Raw genomic sequence first — 20,202 nt, 5'->3', positions numbered from 1 at the left:
GATCAAACAAGCATCCAATCCACTTGTAGAAACCATCAGTTCAGCAACGGAACCAGTCATGTTGGAGTCATAGAATCAGGATTGGAGAAAATAGGTGCCATTGGGAAAGAGAAGGTTGTTAATCTCGCCCTAAGTGCCACTGCATCCCATACGCGAAAGATGGAACTTGTGACTAGAGAAGAGTGTAGCCCCAGGCCCTATGTCTCTGTGGAAACCAGGGTTCCTTTCAAATAAGGGAGCCTGCCACCGACTGATCCATGAAGCACCAGTGTTTCTTAGTGAATGGCCTACTCCATTCCACTAAGAAACTTAACTGGGAGGCCTGATAATACCGCAGTAAAGAACGCACTGCGAGGTAGCTTTCACGCGTAGGGAGGTAGAGTTTCTCCCCCCATAGATAAACCTATTGATAGCCTACTGCAGTGAGTGGAGTGCTTACTTAGACAGGGTCAAAGGTAGAGCCGGAAGAGGTAGAGAATGCGTGCTAGTATGGTCATTTTAATGACTGCGACTCTAGCCAGCCAAGAGAGGCCTAGACATTCCCAGCTGTGAATATCTTTCTTGATTTGTGTGGCCAGTGAGCCATAGTTGATCTAATAGCTTTAGGAGTAGAGTAGAATGGGCTAACTTAATCCCGAGGTAGGGAATGGAGTCAGTGGCCCATTCAAATGGGACTAGTGTCCTTAATAAATGTTCAGTTGGGAAAAGGACAGATAAATTCTGAATTTGTGATTTTTGCATGTTGACCATAAAGCCAGAGAAGGATCAAAAATTCTGGAATTCTGTAACCAGGGTGGGAAGAGAGGCCATTGGGTTAGAGATGGCCAAGATCATGTCATCAGAATAAAGCCTGATGAGATGCTGTTCTCCTCCAAATAGGATTCTGGTAATATCAGGGTGATCTTGTATGTTTTGAGCGAGGAGCTCCATGTACAAGGCAAAGAGAAGCAAGAGAGGGGGCAGAGGTGCAGCGTCCAGCGGCAGATGGGAAAAGGTAAGGATGAGAGCCATTTGACAAAAACCACAGCCATAGGAGAGCTATAGATGCTTTTATTCCATCTTAGGATGCGGCCGCCAAAGCAAAATACTTCCAAAGTCTTAAAGAGGTAGGGCCAATGGATTCTGTTGAACGGCTTCTCTGCATCAATGCGAGAAGAAGGGCCTACCTCCTTGACACCTTATCATGTAGATGGTAGATAACATAATGTGTATTTGTAAAGCACACATTCACCCCTAACGGGGAATCTTGGCTCTGAATAACATGTTTATTGTTACACAATTCAATGATACTTATTTTATCGACCTCAGAAAGGATGAGAGGCTGAGTGGACCACCGGGATTTGAAACTGTAACCATGATGTCAAACACAGGCCCCTGCAGTGGATGCATTAGTCCACTAAGCCACCAGTCCCGGGTTAGATGCATGAAGTGTTGTCCAAGCATTGACATGAAGGGATAAAATCTGTCTGAAAATCAGCACTGGCATTTAGGGATTGAGTTTGTATGCTAGTATGCTAGTAAAGATTTTGGCATCAACGTTTAGAAGTGAAATGAGTCTGTAAGCCCTGCAGAGCTGGATCTTTACCCAGCTTAGGGATGTCTGAGATGGAAGCCTCAAGCATGGAATCAGTGATAGAACCTTTGGAAGCGAAGGAATTAAAATGACATGTGAGGATTGAAGCTAATTTGTTACAAAAAGTTTTATAAAATTTAGAAGGGAAGCCATCAACCCCAGGGGATTTCATGAGTTTAAGGCAACTTTATACTGTGGGTGATGTGGTAATAGTTGCCCACTACAGTTGCTTCCCAGATGGAACTTGTGTTTGAGATGGAGTTGAGTGAATTCTGCTCCAAGTCGAGGTGTTTAAGGAGCAGGCACGTTCATCGTATCGTAGGCACGATCTGTATCGTTAGTCTGAAGGTAGGCAGTAATCGTGTTTCGCATGGCCTTGACAGTCGAGTGAGATTGGAGTACAGAGTTCCGAAAGCGCCACGCAAGTTGTTTGCCTGCTTAACATAGAAGTGTATGCTAAGGGTTAAGGTTTCATGGTTAAAGAGCGAGAGGGGAGCCATGGCCATGTCACTGAAAAGGCTCTGGAGGGCTGGGGTCACAAGAAAGTAGGCAATGTGTGCATAGGTTTTGTGTGCAGCTGTATAATGGGCGTAGTCCCTGATTTGAGGATGTTTAAGCTCAAGATATGATCGAGGCCATAGTCTGTCAACCAAAGGAGCCCCCATGAAGAAAAAACTCCTGTTTTGTCTGGGCACTGACCAGAGCGATCAATGTTATTGTCCATGACTAGGCTTAAGTCGCTGCTGACACGAATAGCAGCATTCGGGATTTGAAGGAGGAGAAAGAGGGCAAAGAGGGCCTTGGTATCGAAAGCTTCTTGCTGGTCATTAGAAGCATATATGTTAGCCAGGGTAAAATGAAAGGTGCCCAGCCTAAGTCGATATGCCAGAAAGTGTTCAATAGTCTCAGTCACTTTAGAGAGTATGTCCTCCTTGAATCATGTGGAAAACAGAATGGTTACTCCTCCCCGTTTCAATGTGTTAGAAGACCACAGCTGGCATATAAACCAGTGGGATTGCATGCAGTGTACATCTTTAGACAATAAACGTGTAAGCATATGTCACTGCTTGAGCGTTCTAGGACGGAGTGTACCACTTTCGATTTAGTGGGATTGTTGAGGCCTCTAACGGTGAGGCTCGTGATTTTCATTTCCAAGACAGTCAGTCGGGGAAGTGCTAGTGAGAGGCAGAGTGTAAGAGAGAGGAAATGGATGGACATGATAGGAGCCCAGATAGAGAAGTGAATACTTTTTCCAAACCCACAGGGATACATACCAAACATGAGAGATGAAGGAGTGTTGTTCCCAAAATTAATAGGAAACAAATAATGTCACATTCAACATCAACAGTGGCGATCTGAATTCCCAGGTAGGCCAGGAACGAAAATCCATGGCTGGGTTTCCCAGGTAACAAAGAGCCTCTCTGCCACCCAAGGTCACCTTCATTGTCCTAGAAATGCCGGGTGAAGACCACAGAGAACCAAAGAGAGTCAATGAAGGCCAGGCTTATGTAGATCTACCTCCTATGCCAGAGGCAAGCTTGTCTCAACATTCTTGTCCCCTCTCCTTAGGACTAGGTCGGGGTAGCCTATTGGACCTCTTTACTGTTTGCCATGGTGACAGGCCCGTGGGGGAGCCATGGGAGCAGCCTATCCGGGGGGAGTTGTCCTCATCTGGGAGTTACAAAAGACATTGTGTCTCCCTCGGTGAATGTAGCTGACGGAGCTGCCCCTCCCAGCAAACAATTAGGTGGAAGGGGTGTCCCCAACCAGAGGACACCTCCCTGGATTGTAGGAAATTGGCCACTGGCTTAAACTCTTTTTGATGTCACAGGGTAAGGAGGGAAACATCTTGAAATAGCCCTATGGTGTAGCCTCTGAAGTGAATAGGATGTTTTGATCTAGCGGCTCCTAGAATTTCCTCCATTATTTGGAAAATGTGAACACATCTGTGTTCAAGATCCTCTATTTGGGTCCTAAGTACATCGGTCGTAGAGGAGTATAATTTCATGACGTAGAAATTCCAATTCTTCTCCTTTCAACATCTCGTAGTCCTCAAGCATGGAAACATGATCACCAAGTGAAGATAGGTCCTGTCGTTTGTCACACAAGTCACCTGAGAGGTCGCTTTTAAGAGTTTGGAAGTCCACTTTGAAAGAGTCAAAGACGAATGCCGGAAAACCCCAGATCACTGGGGCCTGACCTTCAGCCAGAGGCCCCACTTGGTTGGAGTGCATTGAGGGCTGGGAGCTGGATGCCGAGTCCTTAGTTGAAGCTAGGGTTGGGGGTAAGCATTTCTTAGACCAAAGTGTCGTGCTTGCCATTGTGTTGAGTAATGTGCTGGGTTTGCATTGGTCAGTCTCTTCAGAGAGGGTTGGTGGCTAGACCCCGGCCAGAGAGGGCCCAGTGGCCAGGGCGGGCTCTGACAAGTCAGGGTGCAGAGGGGAGCGGGGTCAGACTCCCCCCTCAACCCCTCCAATGCTGAACGATGCTGATCGTGTCGGAGAGGAGATGAGGGCTTGATGCGTGGAGGGGAGCAACTCAATCACAAGGTGCACGCAGTAGGTACTGTAGGGGTGAGCAGCGGGTGCAGAAGGTACATACTCCATGGATATGGGTCTCCTACAACAGGAGCCAGCACAGTAGTGGAAAGTCATTGTTACTTGATCGGCCCCTGGGAGTGAGCGTGAAGTTTAATGCGTTCCCAAAAAAAACCTGAAAGTCCTTGCGGAAGCCGCTTGCGGTACAACATGTCACCGTGAGTACTTGCAGGCCCTGGTCTCTATGCAGCTTTCCTGCTGGGCTGTACCAGACCAGGCCTGCAGCGGACAAAGTCAATCCGCTGCTCCCCTCAGTGAAAGCATAAGGAGCAGCAGACAGTAGGGGAAGTGCCCATGAGGTAAGAAAGGCCTAGTACATCCCTCCCGGGCTGCTACTCAGTGTGAGACCCAGCCGCTCTGCAGAGGCCTTCAGCGGGTGTGATGAGCGGGCAGTGTATGTCGAGCAGGGAGCCTGGATGGTCCAAAGTCAGGAGCCCCTGGGGCAAGAAGTGGGTGCAGCCATGTTGGCGAGTCTGGGAAGCAAAAGTTCAAGGTTTGGAGATAGGGTATGTTCAGTACAGAAACCTCTGGCGGTACTGGACCAGTGTGCGGGATTGGGCCAGGGGATCCAGGCCAGGCAGAGCTACCCAATCTTCTTTGCAATCGGTCCCCCGTCATGCTAAGGAAAGGACCCATCAATGTGCAGGGGGGAAGGGGACCAGACATCCTCGCCCAAAGCTCTGTCAAGCAGGTAAACCAGCAAGGCTGGGGAAAGTGAGGGCCACCACACAGGCCTTCACCACCTCCATCCAGTTGGTACTGGGCTCTCTGCAGCTCATGTGCTCAACAGCCGTCCAAGGGGTTTGAAAACCATCTCAGACCCCAAATTGCTAGGCTATCATGGTGGTGGCAGATGGGCATCAGATGTGCCAGTTGAGGCCAGCTGTGAGCCCCGTGGGGCTCTGACTCAGTCTCAACATCATGACCACTCTTCTAGACAGATCAATCTAATTTAGAAAAAGAACTTGCTGTTGTTTAGAATGGCATGAATACGTTATCAAATCATATTTACATTTTGAATATCATATCATATGCAATTGACATTATACAAAGTAACATGTCTTCTTTATATCGTGGGCAGAGTCAGCTTAGGTTGATTATGCAATTGAGCTAGACATTTAAAGTCTTAAAATCTCACTACATGCCATGGCGCTATTTGAACAGAATTGTTTTTGCCTTTTAATTTAACACATAGGTAACAGGACATGGCTAAGAAAGACGCTACATATACAATGTTGAACATCAAGAAATTTGAACAGTTGCCTTTCACTGTAGCCGAGACACTACCTTTAGGGGAGAGTTTTGTTCACAAATTGTGGTCATTGCCCTTTGATTACCAATGTGTTAGTGGGAATGGGAGGTGTTGATTAGTGGAAATGAATGTGAAGCTTTGCTCTGTCACACATTCATTTGTAAAGAGGTGACACTGCATGGGGCATGTGATACTTCGATGGCCAATCTGGTGTGTTACTTGAAAGGACTACCAGCTTCTTCGATTCTTCCAGTCATTGGATTACTTTTGAATGGAAGTTATTTGATGTTGAACGTTTAGAGTTGCTGTGGATGAGAGCAGGTGTCCCATATGTGGTTTTGCTCTCTCAGATAGTCACATGTTGCAATTTTGTGCCACTTCTTCCAACGCACACAGCTATAGAAGTTATCTTATGGCCTTCGATTCCAACATTGAAGGCTAACTTTGACAATCTGAACAGACTGCAAGCCTTATTGTTTCATAAGGACGGGGCACCCACATCTGCCCATGGAACCTTTGAACTACGGTTAGCTAGGTCGTCGTCTGCAATTCAATCATTACTAGGCACTAACATTCCTCAGCATTTTGGTGAATGTGTGAAACACACAGTTAATGCCTCTAACACCAGTGGTGTGGTGCACTTTTTCAAAGCATTTGGTCTTGCTTTGTCAGCATGTTTCAGACAATTTTTCGGAGTGATATCGTCCTTCATACATTCTATATTTTCTAGTGTTTTTGGTTGCATACCACTTGTGTTATTTCTTGTTTGTTGTATTGTGGTCCTATTTGTGCTGCTTTGCAATGGAAGTTCCATTTTGAGGCCAGGTGGTAATAGATCGGACATTCGTCCAGTTGTGTTGTAAATGCATAGTACAGGTTTTTTGACTGTCCTTGCTTCAGGAACTGAAAGACGACTGCTTCCTATCCATTAGATCAAAGTGGTTTGTGGTGCCCTTTTGAGTGTGCACTTGACATCTGCCTTCCTTGATCTGACAATCAAACATGATAAAAAAAATGTACACTACCTTATACACCAAGGAGACAGATAGGGACACCTTTTTCCATTGCAAACATCACCATCAGCGTGATCTAAGAGATAATTTAGTTGTTGCGACTGCGTAGAAACTGTACTAAGAAAGTGGACTCATTTGAAAATGCGAACAAACTAATCCAGAAATTCAGAGACTGTCAATATCCTTTCTGACGTCTGAAACGATCTGTGAAAAGAGCATGGTACACTCCAAGGGAATGTTTGTTAGAATCAAAGATGAAGCCACCTTTAAACCGCCTTGTGTGTCTAACAACTTTTAATTCGACCACAACAGACATCAAAACAATGATACGAAAACATTGGAGAGCAGTCACCTTTTTGAATCCTCTTAAAGATTTGCCATTGTTTTCCTTAAGTAAAAGCCTTAGAGACAAATTGGTGCATTGAAACACAGAATTGAAATGTACATAGAGAAATGTGTGAACACTTTTATGCCTACCACCCATAGTTGGTCATCATAAATGTGGAACTTGTGTGGCATGCGTGTCCACAATAGAGGGTCCTACGTTTAACCATAACAATATTTCAATACAACACAAGCAATTTACTAAGTGTAAATCAAAAAATGACTTTTATGGAGTCTTATGTCTGTGTGGGAAAGTGTATGTGGGCAGACCCAACCAAGAGGTCAGACAGCGAATTTGCCAACATAAATCTCGCATAAGTTGTCGCAACATGTCAGCACCATTAGTCCAACATTTTTCAGAAATGAATCATTGGAGATCTAAAATGGACTGTTTAAGACAGGTAGTCTCAAAATATGGTGATGACCCGCAATTGACACAACAGGAGGCTCTTTTTATACTGAAATTAAGAACTGGAGAAACAGGTCTGAATGAACTTTCTGACATACGGAATGTCTTTTAAATGCACAGAAGGATTTCTGTCACCCAGTTATGCCCAAAAGTAGAAAGCACATAATTCGATATACCCTGGCCATATATGCAACCTATTTTCCTATGATGAGCTATTCAGGATTTTTTGTATCCCCCTTGTGGGGACGCCTGCTTACAATTATTATGTCACTGCATGTTCAATCTTACGGGTAGGATCAAATGTACAATGTTTGGGATATTCGCATGTAAATCTTTCCACCAATAGTAGGGTGGCCGATTCTCAAGTTCCTGTTTGCCTCTCTGAAAGAGTATATATAACACCTAGAGAAGCTAGTGCTAAATATTATATATTTTCCATTTAGCCTGGCAGGGGTGGCTCTAGGCTCATGGCGGCCCTGGGTAGGGAGCATAGGTAGGGGGCCCCGGAAGAGGGGGTCCAGGCGGGGCGGAGCGCGCAGGCCAATGAAGAGGGGGTTCAGGGTGTTTGGAAGTGGAACAGAGCCAGAGGCCACCAAATCCCTGCCAGGGGCCACCGCGCAAATATCTATCCATCCTCAGAGGATTATTATATTAAGGATATATATTGGCGTGGTGGCCCCTGGGTTTTGGTGGCCCTGTGCAGGTGCACAGCTTGCACATGCCTAAGGCTGCTCCTGAGCTTGGATCCACACAAAAGACATTTTCAAGTCATCTTGCCTTGGATACTGTAACAGATATTATTATTTATCATGCTCCATTGGTTCACATTTTACAGTGAGCCAAAAAACTCTCTAGTGAGTCACTACCTGTATAATATGCACACAACATATGCACAAATTGATTTTCCCCACTCGCACTGCTGCGAACCGGACTTTTTTTAGTCATGAATGAGATATCCTCCCTGTTTCTGTTTTTGATTAATATTTGTTTAATATATTTTTTGAGACTGCAGATTTGGTCAAATATATACTGTCATTCAGTAGAATTAATACTCTCCAAGACTCTAGTTAGGCAAAACTCATTTGCACACGTTTGACTTTATTTCCCATCATGCACAACCTTTAACCTTTAATCGGTAACATGATTTAAGAAGCCACTTCCGGCGTAAATTTCTTGTTTGCATTGAACTTCGGGTCTGGATCTGAGGATTAAGTTGGATCCATACCGGGGGCTATTGGTTATTTAGCCACCGGTATCTTCATGAATTGGACTAGCTCTCACCTCTTTGGCTGCACCAAAAGCATGTACTTTTTTATGCAACAGTGAGATTTTTTTGTTCCTTTCTAAGTGATTCAAGAATTTTAAAACTTGCTGTCTTTATATCTTTCTTTTTGTCTACCAGTGAGGAGTAAATTTGAGTTACACATACAAGTGTCTAGTTTCGTACTAACATTTTACAATTAGCGTTGCTTGCCTCTTTTCACTTTTACTCAGTACCATTCTTTTAGAAAACAATCTAGCCACGCGAACTTTGGCGATGGTATTCACTATAACTTGTGCATGTATCCACAATTTTTCTTTAAAAATGCAAGCAATTTCTATTACCACCATGCGTGTAAATAACGACACAAGGTATGTTTTTTAACTGTATGGGAACAAAAGAGGCACAAATACAACAGCGACTATCCCTTTATATGGATATACAACTTGTACATGTGTCCACAATTTTACTTTAAAAATGCAAGCAATCTCCTGCACCACCACTTGTGTAAATAATTGCACAAGGCATCCTTTTCAATTGAATGAGAACAAAAGAGGCACAAACACAATAGGCAATACCCTTTTAGATGGGTATAACATTATGTGCGTGCTGTAGATACAGCCAAAAAGGTAATAAAGACACTTTTCCTCCATTTTTCATTTTGCTTTTCTCGTTTAGATTGAATGAGGCCCCCTGATGATGACATCATAATACAAGTCCATGTATACCCTATAAAGATAGAGGTCGAAACGCGTTGGCACTCATTCTGGGGAGAACGACTGGGAACCCTCTCCACATATAAAATATATGTGTACCATTTTTTGATACTGGAGAGTTATCCATGTGATCTAAACTTAAATAACTTGTTAGGTCGATGACAAAAGGAACCATTGGAATGTACCTTTATCCCCAGAGGGGTAACAATCTGACAGTAGTGTTTCAAAAATAAGGGTTGGACGCTGTATATAACCCCACGAACCTTAAGCGCTTTTGGAATTTTGTTTAAAGAGCTATCAAAATTGTTGGTATAATTTTCTCTTGAACATGTGTTTATGTTTGTTTAGTGTTGTCATTTGTGATGAGATTTTTGCCCATTGTATTATTTAGTGTTTATTTGTGTGATATATTTTAGACTGCAGACAAAGAGATTAAGATAAAATTAATACATCCTTGAAAAAAGTTTATAGAATAAAATATGAGATAAATACTCGAACACACTGGATTTAAGGGGATGTTGTATTTTTGAAAAAGTGTAATATATCGATGGCCACATTGTGTTTCTAAACATTGTACTTAGATATTGATCCCTCCCCTTAGTGTTGGCCTTATTAGTTCACACTCCCCTTTTTATTTGAAAAACTGGATTAGTGGCACTTTACATGAAGGTTTCAAACCACACGGAGCCCAGTCTTGCCATTTTGGGGCCGCATTTTCCTTGTTTGCACCGTGCACACCTTTCAAAAGGTATGCCCAACACAAACAAGGAAAATGTGCCGTACTAAAATGAATGTGCTGCACCCAGGCCAGCCGCTAACTTGCACTGCCTTTGGGGCACTGTATTCATGTTAAAAACCGAGCAGCTGCATTAAAACCACTCTGTATTTCATTGTGCAGGTGGCAAGCTGCCTGAACTTTTAAGGGGGATTAGAGATCCCCTTGCAGGCGAGTGCAGTGAGTGGCTGCACCCGCCTGCAAGGGGATATCTGGGGAGCGACCATGGGACCTACTTTCCACCCTCCAGAGGACTGCCATCAGTGAGTGCACTGACAGTCAGCCACGGTCGGTGGGGGAGAACCTGCTGGGGCGGTGACGTGTGGAGGGGGAAAGGCAGGGTGGGGGGTAGTAATCTATGGATAATGGACGTTTACAGGTAAGTAAACATATACATAAATCAAAGGAATTTCGTTGTGTGCACTGCATCCCTAAATGCAATGCAGTGTACGCAACGAAATTCGTTTGATTTATGTATATGTTTACTTACGTGTAAACGTCTAATATCCATAGATTACTACCACCCACCCTGCCCCTCCCCACGTCACCGCCCCGGCAGGTACTCCCCTACCGACCGCGGCTGCTGACAGTGCACCTCCTGACAGCTTCTTTGCCACTGTGCCTGAATATGTAATATTGGAATCCTGACAGAGGTTCGAGTTTGACACTTAAAAACACAAAACATACATCAAAAAAATATTTATACTATTCAAAGAGAAAGAATTATGAATATGAAAAGACAGACCATGCAATATAAAATAACCATGCATAAGTAAATTCAATTTGTAGAAAATCTATTAACAAAGGATAAATAATTTGATCCAAAAACATACAATAACATTCACCCTCAAAACTGTAAACAAACAGAATAAACAATACAGAGTGTAATCAAAAGAGTGGCTGAGGAAAAATTATACACAATAAGGATTTCAGGACAAGACAAAAAAACACAAGGCAAAAAATGTGTCCTCTTCAGTTTGGGCCACATATATGCGTTGATGGCGTTTCAACCCTAATATAATTAAATGGCCATCATCAGGACAGGATAATATTTATAGGAGCGTCCAAAACAATCCAATAAAATATCTATTGTCATAGTAGATCCAACCAAAAGTATGACTATCGTATAGAATCCACAATATGGATGACTCAGAAGTACATTGATCCAGGGTAGAATGTGAAGGATCCAAGAGGCATAAAATGCAAGGATTAGACAGCTCAAAAGATGTAATAACTGACCGACATGCTCCTTCAAAAGTTAGCAGCACAGCTAAACTAATGGCAGAGAGCTGGTGTGTAGAAGTATACACACACACACACACATTCCTGTTCTAAAGGATCTGGTAGCTTTCAATATCTGTGCGGAAGGATACGTAATTAAAATCTAGTACTAAGCACAAAACTTTATGATGCCAAGAGATAAATGTGGCAAGAATTGATAAGGGCTGTGTACAATGGCCAACTCCCACCCAATGGGCTCGCTGTCATTCAAAGAGTTCTTGCATCGCGGAGCACTCCTGAAGTGTAATATGGCACGGGCGCAAAGTAAAGGTATTCCCTCATTTTCATGGCACCAAGTCCCCATGCAAATGAGGGAACACACTCTGATGATAGTGCTGGTGCTTTTTGGTGCAGTCCTTTCTTTAATACCAAAGTACCACGGGGCCTACAAAGCGGGGGCAAACATCCATTGTGCCCCCATGGCACTTTTTATATATGGCCCCTTTTGGATTTTGAGTTTCAAAAAAGTGACAGAGTCTACAGGTAAAACCATGGGCTGGACTAGGCAACAAACTATCTAACCTGCAAAGAGCCCTCCGGATCTACAAAGTACAGATTGATCCACCTCTGAACTTCTGGTACCAAACCCAACACTTCAGTGGATGCTCCATGTTGCCATATCTGACTTTGAGGACTTTATCCCATCACAGCTTTGCCCCTTGCCCTAGTGGAAGACGTTACCTCCATTTCAGAGACTAATCCGGAGCTAAAAACTTTGACCAGGACAACTTGTTTGGTACAACTGATCTCTGCTCTATTGAGGTTAAGCTGAAATCAAACCCCAGTCCTGCAACATTTGATTGGCTCTTCACATTCTCTTTGTGCTTTTTGCACTAAACGTTTAAATATGGATGTATAACATTCCTATTGACCGATTTTAATGATCGTGATGTCCTTTTGCCTATTAAAACTATTTTTATTATTCTAAATTGGCACAGCAATTTTATTTTGCTGTCTTCATTATTTTAAATTTGTGAGCACTGCTTGATCTTGTCAAGCACTTCTCTGTGTATTGCCTTTTTCTTGTACCACAGCTAACAGGGGTCAGTCAGAGATTCTATCAGAACCATATTTTGTCTAAGCAAAGTTTATTTATTCAATTGGTACGGTCCCCTTTCCAAATATGAATCGCATCCCTGAAAGTAATTCATGTTATGATATGTTAAACTTTGGTGAAGCGCGACAGCTGCCCCAGCAAAGAGGCGTCCCGGCGCTGGTAAAACACAGAACATCCAAGAGGGCAGAGAGCTAGGCAAGGACCTAGAGGGGAGGGAATAGGTGGAATTTCACAGCTCTTCGGAAGGTATATAGATTTTCCAGCGAGCGAATCTTAAAAGGGAGATCGTTCCAGAGTTTGGCTCCTAACACTCTGAAGGAGCGTCCGCCAGTACGGGCCAACTTAGTGGGAGGAATCGTCAGAAGTTGTTGCCCTAGTGAGCGCAAATTGCGCTGTGGCACATACGGTGTAAGGAGAGGCCGGAGAATTTCAGGGCGTCCAGTTTTAAGGGTTTTGTAGACCATGATGAAAGCTTTAAACTTGATTCGGGACTCGATAGGCAGCCAATGCAATTTACGGATAGTGGCTTTGGCTGAGCATCTGGGGGGGAGTTCGACTAAGGTTCTTGCCGCGGTGTTCTGAACGCGCTGCAGACGCGTTATCTCTGCTTTGTTAGCGCCCAGGAGTAAGACGTTCGCGTAGTCTAGGCGGGACAGGATAGTAGCTTGGATGATCGTTTGGCGGACCTTAGGGTCAAAGAATCTGAGTATGGGCTTGAGGCTCCTCAACAGGCCCACGCAGGTGGCCGATACTCTTTTTGTGTGGGTCTGGAAGTTGAGTGACGAGTCCATCCACACACCTAAGTTTTTAACCAAGGATTTGGGGGGTGGGACGATGCCCATTGACGATGCCCATATGATGTTATAAATGAAGTATGGAGAATATATTAATATATTGTACTATTAATTTCTGTGCATTACTGTTACACCTCCTCTGTATTCATGGAAACCTATTTTGAGGAATAGAGCAGAGACATTGGCATTTCAATGCTGGCTGAAAGTTGGAACACAAGTAGGAGCCAGGTTGTAGTAACCAATAAGGGGCCTCATTTAATACAAAATGATGCAGCACAGCGACACAAGCAATTTTGCGGTACCGAGCTGTGTTAATTTAACAGCAAAGATGCTTCTCTGTGCTTTCCTCTGCGCTGGCACACAATTGGCTGCCATGTGACAACGCAGGCAGCGCTGCGTCTTGTTGCAGGGGTACCTGCATTGCTGGGATGATTGTTTTTGTGTTGAAAGGGACACCTTCCTGCACAAAACCAATCATTGATGCCTCTTTCCTCTTTCTATGTGTGCTTCTGCAGCACACATAGAAAAAGTAAAAACACGGAGTTTTTCTCTTTGTTATGCCTACTCAGCTTTACAAAATGTTGGAAATATGGGAATGTGTCAAGTTTCATGGATGTTGCATAGGAACAACTACAGCAACACCCATTGAACGCCCCTTTCACGTGGACTAATGCATGAAAGTGGGCCATATTTTCAAGGCTATCAAAAGTCATGCAGGGTGACTTTATATGGCCTAGTAAATATGGGCAAGCCCATTGCACCGGCGGTGTGTTAAAAAAAGTTGCGCACCGGCGGTGCAAAGGACTTGTAAATGAGGCCCAATAAGTTTAGCTTAGGAGATTTGCAAATTCACTGGAGATGACTTGAGAGACACAGCATTAAAAAACACATTATCTGACTGATGGTCTGGAAAGGCGTTGTAAATGGTGCATGGGCTTTTTGTAAACTTGGATTAGTTTTTCTGCTACAAGGCTCTAAATATGTTAGGGATATGGATGTGTCTCATTATTGCAGGGAGGTCGGGGTTCTCTGCAGGCTTTCAAAAATACACTTTGGGAGGATGATGACGAGGTGAATCCACCACATAAGCTTCTGCATTGTCTCAGACTAAAACAAATGTTTCCATTTAAAACTCTCTGCCGTGTTCACAAAACTCACCATGGCTGTAAATTTAAGGAGTTATGGAAAAACCTGCAACCAGGCCAAATAACCACACATTAAATATTGGCTTTTTGTAGCTGACTCTCTCCCCGCCCTGAGGGCTAACAAGCACTGTTCCTCATTTATGAGAAATTTTGCATTGCTGCGTGAAAGCAGCTATGTGACACTTGTCAGTGCGCCCTCCTTGCGACATTATGGATGCGTCATATTTACTGTATGATGCATCAGGTCGCAAGGAATGACAGATACGTCAGTACTACTGACGTATCTGTTCGCACAAAAGTGGCGCATTGCTAGGGTGTGTCTGAAAACAGACGCAACTCCAGCAATTATTATTACACTTATAAAGCACGCAGCTATCCAACAGGGTCTCCCGGCACTGGACATGTGGAGGCCAACACAACTAGACAAAGAAAAAAATGAGCAGAGATCACAAAAGATAAAAAGAAAAAAGAAATCAGCAATGTGTCCTTTCACTTGGGGCAAGCCCGCTGTGAAAGGGCCTGCGTCACTCTTACACCTGCTATGAGGCAGACATAAGGTTTTGACGCATTGGCGTCCTGAAAGTGGGGCAGTGAAATGTTATAGATTTCACCGCGCCACTCCTATGACCTTTTCTTGTGGGGGAACACCCACCCTGCATATATGATACCTGACGCAGGTATAATGCGCAGGGGTTTGCGAAGTGATGTATCTGCCTAGATGTGTCACTTAGTAAATATGGAGAAACTTGGCGCATTATTTACGCTGCCGCAGCGTCACAAAATGTTATGCAATGGTGGTGTAAATGTGATGCAGGCCTACATAAATATGGCTCAACCCACTGTCTTTACTCTGAGCGCCTGTAGTCTGCGCTCTCCAGCTAGGTTCCTCAAGTAGCACAAAGATGTGTAAATCTACTTTTTCTGCCATGCGCACCGTTTGGACTTTTTCTAAAATACTTACGGCCTGCAGAGAGCTACTTCTGTGAATACCGCATTACTGGAACTGCCTCCCATAGTTGTCGAGCCAATCTGAAATAATTGACCGAAAATGGATTTCTTGGACGGTATCTTTGGTCCCCCCCCTATCCCTGTTCCCTCTGTCAAAACGTTGGGCATCAGGGTCAGTCACGACCTTTCAATGCACGGCCAGGTCAGTTCTGTAGTGTCTTCCTGTTTTCTTTCCCTCCGTTTGATTCGTAAGATTTCCTGTTTTTTTTCCCTTGACTCCCTTAAAATTATCATTTCGGCCCTTATCACCTCCCGCCTCGATTATGGAAATAGCTTGTTCGTGGGCATCCCTGCCTACGAAGCCCGTCGCCTTCAAGCAATCCAAAACCAGGCTGCCCGACTCATTTTTCACTTTCCCAAATCCCATCATATCACTCCTGTTCTTAAATCTCTCCACTGGCTCCCCGTTTTACAGAGATCCCTGTTCAAACTTGGATGCCTAGTCTTCCGGGCTGTTGATCGCTCTGCTCCAGCGTTCATCAATTCCTTGATCTCTACTCACATCCCTGTCCGTACCCTCCGTTCATCTTCCTCTGCCCTTCTCACTATTCCTCGTTTTCGTAAATCCCGCACTGGTGGTACCAGATTCTCTGTCCTTGCCCCCCGGTTTTGGAATTCTCTCCCTCTCTCCATGCGCTCTATCCCTATTTTTTAACACTTTCGCAAAGCGCTTAAAACATTCTTGTTTGCTCAGGCCTACCCCTGCTAGATTCCCTGGCCCTGTCTGTTCTGTTCAGTAGAGCTCTCAGCGCCAAGAAGCCGCTTGGCCACCGTGCGCTCTATAAATACTTTATTTCATTTCATTTCATTTCATTTCATTTCATAAAATATGTCAAGCCTTTGAACAATGGCATATTCGTAGTTCATAGAAGATGCCTGAATGGACTGATAGGCCATGAAATTTACAGTGCAGCATCCTTTAATACCAATTTTCCGATCTCATTTATGATGCTTGTACTAAGATTAGCGCTGGCCTTTCCCACACTGCAATAAGGTTTACACCTCCATTTCCAAATGAAGCGGAATCATGAGCAGGTACTGCTTAGTTTCCGCTTTGATTTGCTGTTTACTACAGTGGACAATAACTGTCTTGCATCTGGAAGCTAGCCAGGGACAGGCCCTCGTTCCCTTGTTTACTTTGAGAGTGAAAAGTCACGATTTGAATTTTTTTTTTTGTTTCTTTTCTCAATAATTCAGTTGGCACTCTGCTTATCAGAGAGAAAACAGATCAAAAATGATGACCAGGCCGACTCGTGGCCAAAATAGGAATGTGTGACTGTAATCAGAAGTCACAGGTTTCTGTAATAACCCTTCTTCATCAATCTGTAATGGAAAGTTAGAGTGCTGCGATCGCATTAATCACACAGTAATTACTGCAGGTACCAGTTTAAATCCTGCTTCTTATTAATGCCTTTTTTGCAACAAAAAAGAAAAGTAACCAGTTTTAACATAAGACAATTATTGCAGTAAAAAAATTCAGTTATCAGTATGCCTCCATGCAGCTCATTCACAATTCACAATTTAAGACACAAATTTAGAGTGTTGAACATGGCATTATTCATAACCTGGCACCAAGTCGTTCGAGGCAGCTAGCCAAGCAAGCTATCTCTATGCTCACAGGTGAAACTGCATTTTGGAGAATCTTGGAAATTTGAAAACATTCATAAATCAAAATGGGGATTTTTTTTTTTTTGCGAGAACCTAACTTCAATGCCAATTTTCAATATGCAGGATGGAAAAAACAGTCGGTTGGTTAAAAGGCTTTCCTGACAGACATGTGTTCGCTCAGACAATATCAATTAGCGTCTTTGGAGCAAGCGTTCTAAAAATGATGTTTCAATCCGGCGTATCTGCGGCATGCAAAGCAACTGTAATTGCTTCAGGAGGGCTGTTGTGTGCTGGAAATGGTATGATTGCTTCTGCTTTTGAAAGTGGGTTTTCACTCCTGGATGGATATATCTGCAGAAGGCAAGCTTAAAGCTTTTCTACAAAGAGAACTTTAGCAAAAGAAACTTTTCGGTGCAGACTTCCGACTCATGGGAATACCCACTTCGGAGTGCAGTATTCAGGGAGAGACATTATTGGCATTGTGGCCAATGCTCAGTGAATGGCGATGGGTTCATGGAGTTGCCGATACCTTTGATTTAGGAGAAGTGAGGATACATTAGGATATTAATAGTGTTTTTGGTTACATTTCATTTCAGTTTCATTATTTAAAAAAATGTTGTATAGTGTTTTAATTAAGAAAAAAAATAAACACATTCGGTATGCTATGACATTTTGAACATAGACAGAGATCCCTTAGTTCTGTACCATAACTTCATTTCACTGAGTATTTTACGACAGTACCGTTTTCATCCATCCGGTTCATCACTCACAGTATTTCCTACCCCATTTCTGCTCCAGGTCTATCAGTTCTGCCGACTATTCCGTACTATTGTTTGTTGGGTTAACCCTTACTTTCATATACTACGTTCTCTATAGATGTGAATTACTTCATACCTCTGCACTATGCCCCTCTCTTTAGAGGTTTGGGGCTCCCACATTCTTATGCTTTATTAAATCATTATGCACAGAGCAGACAACATATGTGTCCATGTAGGGGAGGTCGTTGCTCATTTACATTGGTCTAGATGTAACTTAATATCTCTGATAGGGCCAGACTACGTTACATTCCCATATTTTATGTATGAAAGTTTATTTAATCGCTTTTTACATGTCAAACAGTTTATGTTTTCATTCAAAACATGGACTGTCCAGTTTCAGTCATGTTGTTGTAACTGTGGACTCGATGCTTTATGTTATTTGTTATGTTTTAAGTTGCATCGATCTTATAGGAAAAAAATCTAAACTCCAGGTTAGGTTTGTGTGCATATTAACAATAACAGTTGACGGTTTGCCAAGTCAAGTTGACCCTCTAGACAACATTACACATTGTGTTGCCTCGGTGTGGTCCATGGAGTTCGGCCATCTTGTTTTTGGATACCTTGTGATCTGGTCCTCCACTAATGCACGGACCAGGAGCAGCACCTCCTGCATTGATCTGCTTTTAGCTTGGATGTGCAAGAAGGGCTCTGCAACATCGAAGGAAATCCAAACAGGAACGAGAGATAAGCACACTGATGTTTATTTGAAGCATGTAATATACATTTATTGACAAGGATAGAAAACAGGAAACAGAAGCATACATGATATTGAGGATTCCCCACCCCCTCCATCTCTTTGGCTCCCAAAAAGCACAGAGAAGATAAAAAAATCCATTAAAGATGAGTAAATATCCCTCTCTCACAGGCTGTCTCCATATGAACATCACATGTTTTGAGAGCCTTGACGAGACCCTTTAGCTTCACTTTGTAATGAACAGCTTCGGGTCAAGGATATTTGTGGTTTTATATATATATATATATATATAGAACCTCCTGATGCGGCAAAAAGAAATGATCAAAGTCCTCTTCGTGGCAAAAAGGAATATTTTTATTTCTCTCTTCTGCCTGCCATATGTATATATATATATATATAAGCAAGCATGACCCCTCCAAGGAAGAAGAGGTGAGAGTACACCATGGAGCTTCAGAAGAATCTTTAATACACGTTTGCTGGGCATAATGCATTTCGGCGTAAGTGTGCCTTCATCAGACGCCCTTTACAAACACAGGAAAACACCACGCCTCCCTTTGAAGTGTTCCGGTCCTCCCCTGGATGGAGAGTCAGCTGGCTCAAACAAAATTAAAGGCAACTGCAGTAGAACAGTGTAAACTACAGCTCCCAAGATGCAGTATTCGGTAAGTACCGTTTGATGAGCGCTGAAATACCTTGTGAAAGGGAAATTTGGTGCAACCTGTAAATTGCGGTGAGAGCCTTCCAAAATCCCCACACGTTCTCCCTCATGTAGTAGGTTGTAGAGCAGCCATGCAGCGCAAATGCAGTGAAACCGCTGCCTCGTGAAGTCACAATCCGCTGCTAGCGGTGGCCGTATGCTCCCTGGTTGATGAGGCGGGATATATATCAAAATCAAAGAGAACCCGACCGCTTTTCGCTGCGGTCTTAAACGGGCGCGGACCTCCTCTCCGCTGTTTTGAAACCTTGTGAGATGTCAAACGCCATCACACCAATGTAGTGTAGCAGTGCAGAAATTTTATTCTGAAAATGCCAGAGCAAGTGCCCTCCCTGAATATATATATAAATATATGGGTGATCACTGGTAGTTAGGTATAGTTAGGACTTAGTTTACATAGGGAAAGCATGTTTTGGTTTTCCTATAACTTTGGAGCCGTTTGACACATTTTTACAATATATTCGCCCCCAAAAAGTGCCTACCTAATTTCAGTTGTGCATTGAAAGTCTTAATATGTTCCGTCAAGCAGGGACTGAGAAAAAGGAGGAGGTTAAAAAAGTGCATTTGCCATGTTAATTCACATCGAGATTTCAGACAGCCTGAACCACTGAACATAATTACACCACACTTGGCAGAAATATAGGTCTTGCTTCAGAAAGCACCTTTTTGTTATTTGGTGTCAATACATTCAGTACTTTTAGAGTTATTAAAAGAAAAGCAACTTTGTAAAGGTATGCAAACCCTCCCCGAACTCTCCTGATCTTGCGCAGAGATCTGATTGGCTACCAACACTTCATCCCGGAAGTGATGGCAGCCATCTTGGGACTTGGACACAGCCAAGTCCCAAACGAAAACGTTACAAAAAAGAGACGGGGGCAGGGTAAGAATACTCAACCCCCTAGGCCTGGTGTTGGGGTTCCTCTGAGTGCCTGCCGGGGCCCAAAACATGTTTTGTTTACATTTTTGTGGCAAAAATTGCAACAGATTCACAAATTTGCAGCAAAAAACCCATGTATGGCCCCTGGGTGGACCAGGTGCTGTGGTCATGTGGACATACAAAAGAAAAGGAGGGGGTGTAAGGATCCTCCTCCTAAGGTTCTTT

This window comes from Lissotriton helveticus, chromosome 4_1, assembly GCF_964261635.1.
Source record: "Lissotriton helveticus chromosome 4_1, aLisHel1.1, whole genome shotgun sequence".
Lineage (NCBI taxonomy): Eukaryota > Metazoa > Chordata > Amphibia > Caudata > Salamandridae > Lissotriton > Lissotriton helveticus.
This window is presented reverse-complemented; position numbering follows the sequence as displayed.